At 42.9% G+C, this 14,064-nt stretch overlaps 1 pseudogene; it reads right to left on the reverse strand.

Moving 5' to 3' along the window:
• Positions 1–362: 362 nt before the first annotated feature.
• LOC147639423 (uncharacterized) overlaps positions 363–14,064 on the reverse strand; it is a 31,189-nt pseudogene continuing 17,487 nt past the window's right edge.

A 14,064-nucleotide genomic window follows, 5' to 3' on the forward strand; every position in this document is an offset into this window, starting at 1 on the left:
GGCTGCCTCCACCTCCACCTCCATCTCCACCTCCACCTCGCCCTCCACCTCCATCTTCACCTCCACCTTCGCCCCCTCCTCCCCCTCACCATCGCCCCCACCCCTCTCAGCCCCCTTGAGAAAAGAGATGATGGATGATTATAGGGTTTTTTTTACTTGTGACTCAAAGACTATAGGCTTCCAATTGGTGTTTCCATGTATTCTATGCATTTAGTGTTATTTTTATATATTTTATACAATATATATTTAAAATTTTGTACATGCAAAAACTTGTAGGTAGGAAACTTTGGGCTGATTTTATGAAACCCGTTTGATACGTGTTTGAATCTTTTAGGAAACCCGTTTCAAACAACCTTTAACTACTATGCTGCCTCCACAGTAGCCACCGCAACAGCTACAGCAACACCTCCCACATCGACCACCAATGCAATCCAACTCTTGCTCGCCTTAAACGCCTTGGCTGTGCAAGCAACCAAGGCCTCTGCCTCCACAATAGCCACCGCAACAACTACAGCAACACCTCCCGCATCAACCACAAATGCAATCCAACTATTGCCCACCTTAAATGCTGTACCCATAGTGGTATTTGACGATAAGCAGGAGGGCCAGGTTGAGGAGCAAAAGAAAGTCCTCATTCGTGCTTATGGCATAGCAAAGGGACAATAGTTCATTGTTCTCTTTGATATGGGTAGCTCTAAGGATGCCATTTCTCCTCAGTTGGCTAAAAAGATTTGTACTCTCATACCCCATCAATTGGATGTAGACGAGTTCACACCCGGTCTTTGCACATAGATCTCTCATAAGACTCAACAATTCTCATTCATGGTTCAAAAGGCCACATTTCAGCGAGACTTCATTGTCTCACCTCTTTTGGAGTGTGATATGATTCTCAGCATTTAGTGGTTTAGGGAGTATGTGCCCATTCCTGATTGGAGGGAGGACACTGTCGCGATTGTTGATGGTGTTCCTAAGCCTGTCCTAATTCGCAGGGATTGGAGCATTCCAAGTATTCCCCTAATTTCACACATCCAGGCCCAATGAGCTATCAGAGAGTGTAATTTGATTTATGTCTGTAGTAGCCAACAGTCTGCTCTTCAGCAACCCCATTAACGCTAAAGTTGGATGGTCTCCTATCATAGTTTCAGGACATCATGCTAAAGGATAATCTTCCACCACAGCTCCCACCTAGTCATCTTGAGGATCATCGCATTGAGTTGGTCCCCGAGAAAGAACCACCGAGTAAGTTACCCTATCGCCTTTCTAAGGCACTTGAGAGTGAACTGGAGCATCAACTTTCCCAACTACTCGTTGGATTTATCCGACCGTCATCCTCACCCTTTGTTGCACCTATCTTGTTTGTGCAAAAGAAAGACAAGTCCGCATGAGTATGCTTGGACTACAAGGCTCTTAACACAAGTTCCTAGTTCCCAATGCGCAGGATTGAGTATATCCTTGAGCAACTCAATGGTGCAAAGTTCTTTTCAAAGATAGATCTATCATCAAGTTCGGATCTTCACAGTTGACATTCCAAAAACAACCTTCAGGACTGAACATGGCCATTACGAGTTTGTAGTGATGCCATTCAATCTCACCAATGCACCTACGATATTTAACAAGATGATGTCTCGGGTATTTGTGGAGCTCATAGAAAAGTGCGTGTTCATCTTTTTAGATGATATACTCATTTTTTCTACTACTGCAGAGTAGCATGTGCATGATCAAAAAGGTCTTGCAACTTTTGTGAGACAAAGCGCTCTACATCAATGCAAAAAAGAGCAAATTTGGAGTAAGAGAAATCCATTATCTGGGATATGTCATCAATTCTAACAGGATTAGCCTAGACCCTGAAAGGGCAAGGGAAATTTGGGAATGGGATGTTCCCAAGAATGCACAAGAGATCCACTCTTTTGTGGGTCTCTGCCAAGCATATAGTACCCACATGGACAATTTTTTTCGACCTTGCAGCTCCTCTCACTAATCTGCTCAAGGGCATGAAGACGCATCGTCAAAAAATGTCTATCACGAGCAAAGCACTTGGGACATTTCATGCAATGAAAAAAGTGGTGTCATAGTCTCCGGTCCTCAAATTGGCTTCATGGGATGATCCTTTTGAGATAATCACTGATGCCAGCAATTTAGCCATAGGAGTTGTCCTCCAACAGGAAGGGCACCCAGTGGCTTACTACAGCCAGAAATTAAATGATGTGGAAAAGAATTATTTTGTATATGACAAGGAGTTATTGGGAGTGATGACAACACTTAAACATTGGAAACACTTCCTTTAAAGGAGAGAGTTTACCATTAAGACAAATCACCAGGCATTGAAATGGTTACAGACAATGCCTAGTGCCCAATGGAGTGACAGACAGGCAGATGGAGTCATATCTTCCAATAGTTTGGAGGTATGATTGAATACATCCCTGGCTCAAATAACCCCATTGCTGATGCTCTCAATCGAAAAGGCACAATTCGAAATTTACAGAGACCATTGTGCTTGAAATACAGGAAAAAGATCTCGACAGAATGAAGGCATAATACATGGATTCTTTGGAATTTGGGACTCAATTTAGATTGGCTTGTAGTTAGCACCAGGTCACCTGCAAGTTATTTTACAAGAACCGGCTGTGCATTCTCAAAGAAAAGCGACATGAACTTCTCTATGATGCTCATGATTCTCTCATAGGAGGGCATCGTGGCATCATTTTATTGACCAAAGATGAGACGAGATGTCTATCAGTATGTCCAAGCATATCAAATATGCTAGAAAGTGAAGGTACCTCATACGAAACAGGCGAGATTACTTCACCCTTTGCCAATTCTAGCCGGTCCTTTCCAAGATATCAGTATGGACTTTGTTGGACCTCTTCCCACTACATTTGGATCTCGGAACACATAGTACATGACCATTGTGGACCGATTCAGTAAATCACGTCCTCGAAGTAAGGATTTTTGTGCCTATACTTAAGCTTTAATCAAGCCTCTCATGTTTGTGCCTACTTAAGCTTGTAAGGAAATGTGAAGTCAGTCTTTTTGTAAGAAAATTTGAACCCAATATTTTGGGATGGAGTATACTGTCACATACTCTAAAGTCTTATTGTAGGTAGCTTGCGACGCTATATATCTTCTTGTAAGGAAATGTGAACTCAATCTTTTTGTAAGAAAAAATGAACCGGGTATACTTGTTTTTTCTTGTGTTGAAATAAATATTGGTCTTTGAGTATGCATGAAAAGTTGAAGTATCCTTGTCATAAATTGTATGTATTGGAAGAGAGGTACATAGATAGGTATGTTTGTGCCTATATTTAAGTTTCTTTGACATAAAATGTGTGTTTATATGTAGGAAGGTAGGTAGGTATGTATGTATGCATGCATGTATATGTTTGGGAGTATGCATGCATGCATGTATGTATGTATTGTACACATGTGTGTATATATGTATGTATGTATATATGTAGGAAGGTAGGTAGGTAGGTAGGTATGTTTGAGAATATGCATGTATGTATGATGTTTGAGAATATGCATGTATGTATGTACGTATGTATGTATGTATGTATGTATGTATGTATGTATGTGAATGTATTTATTTCTCTTTCATAAATACTTACTATATAAAAGCTCAGAAAAATGTATCATTTTTCTTACAAGCTCGCATAAAACTATCTTATCTCCAAAAAGCTCGCCAAATAAAGCTCGCAAAAAAATCAAACCCGGTTGGAAGCAGTTATGCCTATGGAATTTGTGGTATCTAGTCTAAGAGTAGCCATTCAAGAGAAGCTGCCTAGGGAAGAATCCCGGGAGCGTAGAATACAAGAACTCCTAGCCTTAGAGGAAGGAAGGCAAATTAGCTCTCTAAGAGTAGAGATAGTGCATTCAAGAAGAAAGGCTTGGATAGATAGGCATCTCAAGCACATAATTTTTGAGAAAGGAGATCTTGTATTGGTCTACAATTCTAAGCTGGGACCTCACCCTGGAAAATTCAAAATCCAGTGGTTAGGACCATTTATGGTGAAAGACCTGGTCAGTCTCGAAATGCCTTTACCTTAGAAAACTTGGATGGCACACCTTTTTCAAAGACAGTAAATGGCTTGAGGATGAGAAAATACAAGGGCGGCCAACTGGGGGTAACTACATTGGAAGAAGTAGAAGCGGAAGACTAGGAGCTGGTCCGAAGTATATGATGTGACATGATCTCACTAGTGGAGGTAAATGCAAAAATTTTAGAAAACCACAAAGCCACGGAAGGGGGGCCAATCTACAAGGGTGGCCAGACCACAAAAGCTTAGATCTCAGCAACCAATCAAAGTCGAGATAATAAAAAATCAAGTGACCAAGTGTGTGCCAACCCAGTCCATGTCAACAACTCAAAAGGCCACGATGTTGACATGAGCAAATGCATGGAGGATAGGTGTCACAACATCATTAAAACCCCACTTGCAAACGGCAAGACGAGAAGACACCAAGGACACTTTAATACCATTAAGCGAAGGTGGTGGACATGATATGAATCAAGGGTCACATCACCTCAAAAATCGAGAAGCTAAAAATGACAACACCCCAAAAAAGGAACCGAAAAGGAGGCAACATCGCAAAAAAGAACCCAAGGAGACTACAAATGCACATTCGCAATCTGCCCTCTTGCTCACAATTCTCTCACCCATTTGCAACACTTTCTCAGAAGACAACACCATGCCAAAGATCAACAAGTCTTAGAGGCCAGACAAAAGGCCTAAAAATAGCCTCTACATGCCCATGGTCATCCTCGATATGAGTAAGAATGAACATCAGGAGTGGGCAAAGAAGTGTGGGGGGTTTGAAAAACTATTGGAACACCAGTGGGAGGAAATGCAGGACCCCGAGGATGGGGGGGGAACCTGATAAATCAATTTCTGAAGACCAACACAATGTATGTAGAGGGGAAGGAGCCTATAAAAGTTTCAGCTCGTAGGTGGAGCATGGACTGGGATTGCCCAATGGGATGGTGAAATAGACACAAATTTGAAGGTGAGGGTGGAAGAAATTCCTAAGATTAGAAACATGCATCATCAGGTGGACATGGCGGATGAAACCTGGCAGGAATAATTCACATTGATCTTGCAGAACATCATGTTTATGGGAAAAATGGAGGATATGTCCAATAAAAAATACAAATTGCTCAGAGCAGAGCAGAAGTAGGAGAAAAAATAAACTAGGCCGCCATTTACAAAGAAAATCTGGCGAAGAAGTCAGCCACTTGGGCTAAGGAGAAACAACCCACTATAGTATATGCGCACCTAAGGGCAATCGCTTAGGCTGCCAGGTCGGTGGATCACCAGACGGGAGATGTCTATGTCAAACAACATCATAGGTGAATCCTCAAAAGCTACAAATGTAACTTTCAGTTTGTTTGAGGATGACATAGATGATGAGGAGGAGGAATGGTTGGCAAAAGATTTCCCAGAAAGCCAACAAAAAGAGGAAGAAAAAAATAGATGAAGAAATGCTTCCTGATCCAGAAGAGGTCAAGAAACAGAGGGCAGAAGAAGAAATAAAAATGGTGCTGCAAGAGAGATAGAAGCAAGAAGCCACACTGCAGAAGCTGAAAGGAAGAAGAAACTTGAAGAAGAGGTCAAGAAAAAAGAGGAAGAAGAAAAGACAAGGAAGGAGGAAGAAGAGAAGAAGGGGAATGAAGGAGAACAATAGAAAAAGAGAGAAGAAGCTCAAAAGGGGAAGCTGCCCACAAGAGTAAAAGTGGTTATACCAGCAGAATTGCGGCCTTGGGTGTGGCAACCTTGGCACAGAAAGTGCAAGAAGGGTGAAGCCACAGCTTCAAGCTACTCGGAGAGTTGGAGGTGGAACTCCCCAGCTAGCAACTGCATACAAATAGAGGGTTGATGTCTATAGCCCAGAACTTCCTCTCACATGCTCTCACTTCCATGGTGGAATATGAGAAGAAGGCCCAAAGCACAATCAATAACATGTGCACCTTGAATCATAAACAACATGGAATGCTAGTAAATGCCACAACTAAAGCCAAAGACTTAGAAAGCAATACACACAGATGATGGCATAGCAAAACAAGGAGATGCAGAAGAAGATAGCAATGATGGAAAGGGCCCTAGTACAACCAAAGGAGCTGAGCGAGGGAAAGATCAGAGCCCTCATCAGCGACGACGAGAGGCACCTACTCCAAGCTTAAGTGGAAGGGCTCCATGCAGAATTAGCTGAGCAAGGAAGCCAGAAAAGGTCTGGGCCGGCATTGGCAGTTAGCACAATCAGAAGCCCAAGCCCTAAAAAAACAAGAAGAAGAAGAAGTTACGTGCCTACCACTAGATTGCAAAGTAGCAATGATAAAAACAGCAAAGGCCATACTTAGCAAGGTGTGGGATCAGGCACTGCAAGCTGTGATAGAGATTCATGAACACATGTCTTGTAAACCGCAAACATGTCATACATGACCTAGATAAAGATGATGATGCAAACAAGGAGTGGAGCAACAGTAACAACAACTAGTAGGCTAGGAATCCCCCAAAACAAGTACTTTTGGAAAGGGTAAGCAAGTGGAAGGTGAAGACCAGAATCTGGCACAAGCACTGAAGGCTACCACTTGGAAAGAAAAACACTTGGAAAAGGAGGCAAAAAAGTTAGCTGAAAGAAATAAGGCATTGCAGCAAGAATTGCAGGATGCCACACCCTCCAAAGAATATGCAGATATATTGAGAGAGGCTCTCCAAGATCGAGACAAGGCCAAAGATCAGGCACATGAGTACAAACAAAAGCTTGAGAGGAGCGCTAAATTTGAAATGGACGCCATCAATGAGCTGAAAGCACTAGAATTAGAAATGCAACACTGCATGGAGAATGAGAATCATCTTAGAAATGATGGACTCGGAGATTGGGAAAACTACAGAGCTGCCCTCTAGATGCAAATAGAGGAAGAAAAGCAAGTAGTAGAAAGGGTGTAGAAGACCCAGAAGACAAGGTTACAATGGAAGTTAGAGCTAAGGGAAGAAAAAGGAAGAAGTGGCCAGACTCCAAGCAAAACTTGCAAAGGTAAAGGCTGATGCAGAGCTAGCCACAGAAAGCACAAAAATGTTGTCGCCCCGAAGTACCCAAAACGGAGCAAGCAGAGCTATTGGTTGAGGTACAAAAGTTGCATGATGCCAACCAAGCCCTGCACAAAGAGAATGAGAACCTGAAAGATCAATTGGTCAATTAAAGAGGATGCAGAAGCACGCCACCTACGTGGATGATGTATTCATCCCGGACCATACTCCCCCGGAAATGTTCATAAGATTCAAAGAGAAATTTGTTAGGGAAACTAGTTCAAGAGTAGAAGCTCAAGCATCGGGGTGTGCAAGGTGTTGCGCCCAACAGCTCAGTAGTGGTGATAGAAGGTGCAGGCAACCCACTCCCCACGTCCTGAACACCACCTAAGTATCACACATGTGGAGGTGGCAAACTGTAACCACCTAAGAGCCATAGCCAAGAACAAGAAGCCTCAGTGTAAAAGGAAAACTGGTCACTGGGGGGATGATACAGTGATAGACAAGAATAGAGATAGATGCTTAGATAGAAGTACTGTATGAAGTGTGAAGTCATTGTATGCTCTAAGAGCTGATAGTTGATAGTTGTTTCTTTAAGCTTGTTATAGTGATAGACACTCTCCCCACATCCTGAACACCACCTAAGTATCGCACGTGTGGAGGTGGCAAACTGTAGCCACCTAAGAGCATAGCCAAGAACAAGAAGCCTCAGTGTAAAAGGAAAACTGGTCACTGGGGGGATGATACAGTGATAGACAAGAATAGAGATAGATGCTTAGATAGAAGTACTGTATGAAGTGTGAAGTGATTGTATGCTCTAAGAGCTGATAGTTGATAGTTGTTTCTTGAAGCTTGTTATAGTGATAGACACTCAGATAATGGTGGTCTTTGTTGGTGGGAAATTGCTTTGTATTAATTTGCAATACCTCTGGAACATAACTGAGAGCAAGCTTGCCATTCCATCATTGTTCTGTGTCACTCTTTGCACTATGTGGATGAAGTCTATAGTGTCTCTATTTTACTGAGCATGTTGTCTATGTGTGAGAGAGTGAGTGCGATAGTTAGTGGTGTGATGCAGAGTGAGAACAGAGAGAGTGAGAGTGAAGGTTTGTTCAATAGAATGGTACTCTATGTGTCCCCGTGACCATTTGGGAGTTGGTGTTCTTACCCGAAAACTCTGGTGGGTGACTGTATGTCTCCCATGGCATTGCCTAACTGGTCTATCATTATAGACTGCTATCTTTCCTTTCCCTGAGAGGGAAATCAACAAGAAATAGTTGGCCACTGCATCTCCACAAGTGAGGATATTTTGCCTTCCTCTTTCGAGTTCATCTTCGGGACATTGAATTGTGATTCTTGCTGACAGCTCTACTTGAGCTTTTTCGGCTCCTTTTTCCGTAGCACCTCTTTGACTTGCTACTTTTCCACCCAATCAAACACTTCCATCTGGATTTTATGTTGTTCCAGCCAGGTGACCCCCCATGTTGTTTCCCCTTCTTATCTGAGCTCGATTTCTTCACCGCCTCCGGAGTCTTGGGTTGCATGGATCTTGTCACCACCATGGCTGATGATTCGGCCTCCTGTGTTGTTGGCCGGGCTATTGCTTACTCATCCAGAGCTTGGATTTCTACGGCATTTACGGTCGGTGGGCCAGATACTAAAGCCTGGGCACCCTCTACTTTTGCCCTATGCTTCCTCCAGATTTCATAGCCTGACTTCCGGTGGCCTTCCCCATGGCAATAAAAGCATGTGAAGACAGCCCTTGGAGCACTGTCACCTTATTGGAGAGGTAAATTTCCACGTGGGCAAAACTGGGATCTTTGGTACGGATCTAGCAGCCATTAGTTGGGCAGGTTGGACGGTGGCCACAACAGGAACTGGGATCACCGGTTGTAGAGGGGCTCTCCTACCATTGTAGCGGCAGGCTTCAGTTGTATGTGTGGCCATTTTGCAAATGGCGTACTAGAGTTCATTTAAGACACACTCTTCGGCTCCATGTCCATGATTACAACACCTTACACACTAAGTGCCTGACCAGACAGTTGGAGTGGACTTCGCACCTTCCATGGTCATCTGAGCCACAACTCCAACCATTTCCAAGCCATATCCACTCTCACACAATGCATAATAGAAGAGAAATACACACCACACACTAAATGTGTTGTGTTCACACACCAAATAACCCTATCTAATGTCCACACACTGTGGCCAGCTAGACACAGCCATTTATTGTCACACACATCTTGCTATCTACCATGGTAGCACATATCGTGCCTAGCTCTAGCTATCATTGAGCTTGTAATATCAACAGCCCCTCTCAAGCTCATGATGTACAGCCATGACAGCCATAGATGAAGAAGATGAGCTTGGGGGGCTATCAACACTTTTCTTCTCAACACTCCCCCTCAAGCTTATCATATCCATCTCTTGTACTCCAAGCCTGTCTCGGAAGTACTCAAACTTGTCCTTCCCAAGTGACTTAGTGAATATGTCAGCCATTTGTCTTCACATAAGACAAATCAATCTATCCATCCAATACTTTCTCCCTGATGAAATGATAATGGACCTCTATGTGTTTGGTCCTCGCATGATAGATAGGGTTACTAGCCAATTGTATGTTAAGATTCTAGAAATGGGATTGGTCATGGTGAAGGAGATAGATTAAGCATAAGATTAAGGTGGATTAAACCACACTAAAAACTCCATGACTAGAGAGAGAGAGAGATTGCACACTCAACACTATTCCCTTGTATTACATTCTCCATGAACCATACAATGATATAGGCTCTCTAGCCTTATCCCACTTTACACATCATCATCCATGTGGCAACTCCTTTTCCACTTCTTTTGGTCAACTCTCACACACCATGCAATATTACATGTGGCATTCCATCTCACCACAATATCTTGCACTTCTAGAGTGCTTTCCCACATACACACATACACACAATATCTTGCACCTCTAGGGTGCTTTCCCACATAACACAACACCACGATTATATCTCTTAACACCCCCTCTTAATCGAGGTGTTCAACAACTCACCCATCATCCATCATCCATACAATGTAGCATTGCACAACCGCAACCGCTACCTCTCAACACTCCCCCTCAATGATACATTGGAGTGTTCATTAACCAAACATGTGTGCCCGTGTCTACCATCTTAGACACCTAGTCCATTTTGAGCCGACTCGCTCATGCGGAACCACTGAGTCCGATTTGAACATGGAAGTTCGGGTGGGATCCAACCCATGCGTATGCACCTCACACGTGCATCGCTCTTGCACACATCACACGACAACCATTTTGAGCTTCTCGGTGAGCTCGGGCAGGGCGACCCTCATACCATGGATGATTACAAAAATTTTTCTGTTTTGAGCACGTAGGCTTGTGGACGATTGTCCATCATCATATTTGGGTGAAAAATAAAATTACAAATCCATTGGTCGCAACCCGGCAGGGGACCCTCGATGTGTGTTTGAACATCTTCAAAAAAAACTTTGGAAATTATTTGTGTGTGAATAATGCCTTTCAAAAGCATGTGAACAAGGCTTTATAATTTTCATATAATGCCTTTTAAAATAAATGTTGTGGCCGTCGTTTTTTTTTTTTGTGTGGTGTAGAGGCTGCCCCACTGTGCCTCTGCAAAATGCTCTCTTCAACTTCATCTTTGTGCTCTGTCTCGCCACTCAGGAGTCAGAGCTACATCTCGGCAGTCGGCTGCTGCCTCTTCTTTGGCGTGAAAAAGAACTTGTGTCTTCACTGCCATCTGACACGCTACACCCTTGTATGCGCTGCCAGCTCAAGGCCTACTCATGCGTCCTGTGTAATGGGCTCCACATCACGCGGTTATCTTCCTCCACGCTTTGCTCTCAAACGCTCTGTTGCTTCCAAGCTTTCATGACGACCTCGCCTCCTTGGATCTCTACCATCATGACTGTCCTTTCTCTGTCGTTTCTTATCTTTGGTCCTGCCTCCAAAATTTGACTCTCGAGATTCTTCTCTGCACCGCCTACTGTGCTTGTTTTCTCTGCAACTCGGTAATGTTGCCGGTCTTGCTGCCTTTCAAACTGCTGGTGACGCTTGCTTAGTTGTAGTAATGTTGGCCTACTACTACTGTGCTAGAGAGCCTGTACCTCCAACTCTCTCTACTCATTGGCAGGGCTGAGGTCTTCAATGTTGTTGAATGGGGTACTTATTACGGTTATGGTCTCTCTATCCTTGTCTGCAGCTTTCATCGTAGTGAGCATTGCAGTTTTCTTCTCAGTCCTGAGATGTACACAGGTTTAAGTGCCTCCATCTACAATGTTTCTAGTGCCTTCATGATGTATCCAATTTGTCTTTTACAGCTTCCTCTGATGTTACTGTCACCTTGCCTCGTTTACCTATTCAATGAGGTTCACGCATAGCCAATGGCCTTCAAGGGCTCCCCATTTGGCTCTGAACTTGCTTGCCTTCTACCTTTGACAAGCTTGCTTGCCTCAATAAAACCTCCCTCATGAGGTTTTTTTATACCATTCAATGGTTATCGTGCTCACAAATGAGCTTATCAAAGTCTACATGCTCCCCTTCTTTGCATGCAAAACATTAAGGGTGCTTTCTTCAAATGGTTTCTCTTGAAACCATAGGTGCATAAACATGTGGAAACTGCCAAGGTTTCCATCCCCTTCTTTGCTCTCCTTCATTGAGCAAACATTCACAAGTGCATCCTCTTCTTGATGCACACACATGTGAACTCCATTGAGTTCACCATCTCACTTGCCATCATTTTGACAAGCATGCACCTCCTCCACTCTTTGCTTGGAAGCAAAGAACCTTGGGATTCTTCCATCCCATCAAGCAACCCTTATACATTGAGCATTTTTCCATGCTCAAACACAAAATAATCACCCATGACCAAGAGCCCATTTGGCTCTGATACCATGTTAAGATTCTAGAAATGGGATTGGTCATGGTGAAGGAGATAGATTAAGCATAAGATTAAGGTGGATTAAACCACACTAAAAACTCCATGACTAGAGAGAGAGAGAGATTGCACACTCAACACTATTCCCTTGTATTACATTCTCCATGAACCATACAATGATATAGGCTCTCTAGCCTTATCCCACTTTACACATCATCATCCATGTGGCAACTCCTTTTCCACTTCTTTTGGTCAACTCTCACACACCATGCAATATTACATGTGGCATTCCATCTCACCACAATATCTTGCACTTCTAGAGTGCTTTCCCACATACACACATACACACAATATCTTGCACCTCTAGGGTGCTTTCCCACATAACACAACACCACGATTATATCTCTTAACATTGTATACTGCTCATGTTGTCACAGTGTATGACAACTCGCATGATAGATAGGGTTACTAGCCAATTGTATACTGCTCATGTTGTCACAGTGTATGACAACTCCATCATCACAATGCTGACCCAAATCACCAAGTAGTTTTTTCAGCCACATCACCTCACATATGACCATAGCTGCACCTCTATACTCTACCTCTGTACTAGACAAGTCAACTGTGGGTTGCTTCTTACTACTTCAACTCACTGCAGCACTCCCAATGCTAAACGCATACCCACTAGTAGATCTCTTGTCATATGAACTTCCTACCCAATCTGCATCTATGCAACCACACATTCAACTCTTTCCCTAACTCATAAAATAGACCATAATGGGCAGTGGTCTTCACATATCTCATAATCCTCCTAACAGCATCCAATTAAGGCTTCCTGGGACTCTGTATAAACTGACTCACTAGTCCAACAGCATAACATAAGTCCGGCCTCATAATAGTCAAGTAGATAAGACTACCAACCATTTTCCTATACATGGTGACATCTTGCAGTTCCTCACCCAAATCAGCCCATAAGCTTCATATTCTGCTCCAAAGGTGTCATCATAGGCTTACAACCTGTCATTCCATACTTTGTTAACATGTCTAAGGCATACTGCCTTTGCACCAGCCATGTACCATGAGATGTCCTGATCACCTCAATACCAAGAAATAATCTGAGTTCACCCAAATCCTTCATATCAAATTGTGTTCTTAAAGATGTCTTCACATCCTCAATGTCTTTCCCATGATCACCTGTCTCACAATCAAGTCATCCACATAAATGACTATCACAACCAATCCATTCTGTGTCTTCTTCACATAAAGTGAAGAATCTAAGTAACCCATATGAAAACCAATGCTCATAAGATACTTGCTTATTTTGTCGCTCCAAGCTCTTAGTGTCTGCTTTAAAAACCATACAATGCTTTCTTCAATCTACATACACGTCTGGGATACTTAGGGTGTACATACCCCTCTCGCTGTTCCATAAATACTTCCTCTTGTAGTTCACCGTTGAGGAAGGCATTCTTCACATCCATTTGAAATAGATTCCATCCACGAGAAGCGGCCATAGATATCACAAACCTAACTATAGCCATCTTAGCCACTGGGCTAAATGTCTCATCATAATCCAAACCATGTGTCTATGCATATCCTTTTGCAACCAAACTTGCTTTATGCCTCTCTATTGAACCATCTGATTTACACTTCACTTTGTAAACCCATTTACAACCAATCACATTCTTGCCATCTGGCAAATCTACCAAATCCCACGTGTCATTGTGCACCAAGGCATCCATCTCCTCATCCATGGCTCTATCCCATGTCTCCTTGCCAATAGCCTCTTCAAAACACAAAGGTTCTACATGCTTTACCATTGATGTCATATATGCATAATGCGTAGCATAACCACTGTATGTCAGTCTCTGTACTAGGTATCTCACTCTCTGTGATCTCCTCACTGGTGGTTGTGGCTCACTACGAGCTCCATGTTCTCTAACACATGTAGTGGAACATACTTGTCATTCCTAACACCTGAAGTTCTTATTTTTGGAATCCCCAATTCCTCATCAAGGCTTTTTGAGATTGATGAATCATAACCTGTAGTACCAATGCCAATACCTTCCACTTTCTTCTTTCCTTTATCCACAACACTACTCTCACTGCTCACATCATGTCTCAATGCAATGGCA

Source organism: Cibotium barometz, chromosome 4 (genome assembly GCF_041138505.1).
Source record: "Cibotium barometz isolate CiBa-2024 chromosome 4, ASM4113850v1, whole genome shotgun sequence".
Taxonomy (NCBI): domain Eukaryota; kingdom Viridiplantae; phylum Streptophyta; class Polypodiopsida; order Cyatheales; family Cibotiaceae; genus Cibotium; species Cibotium barometz.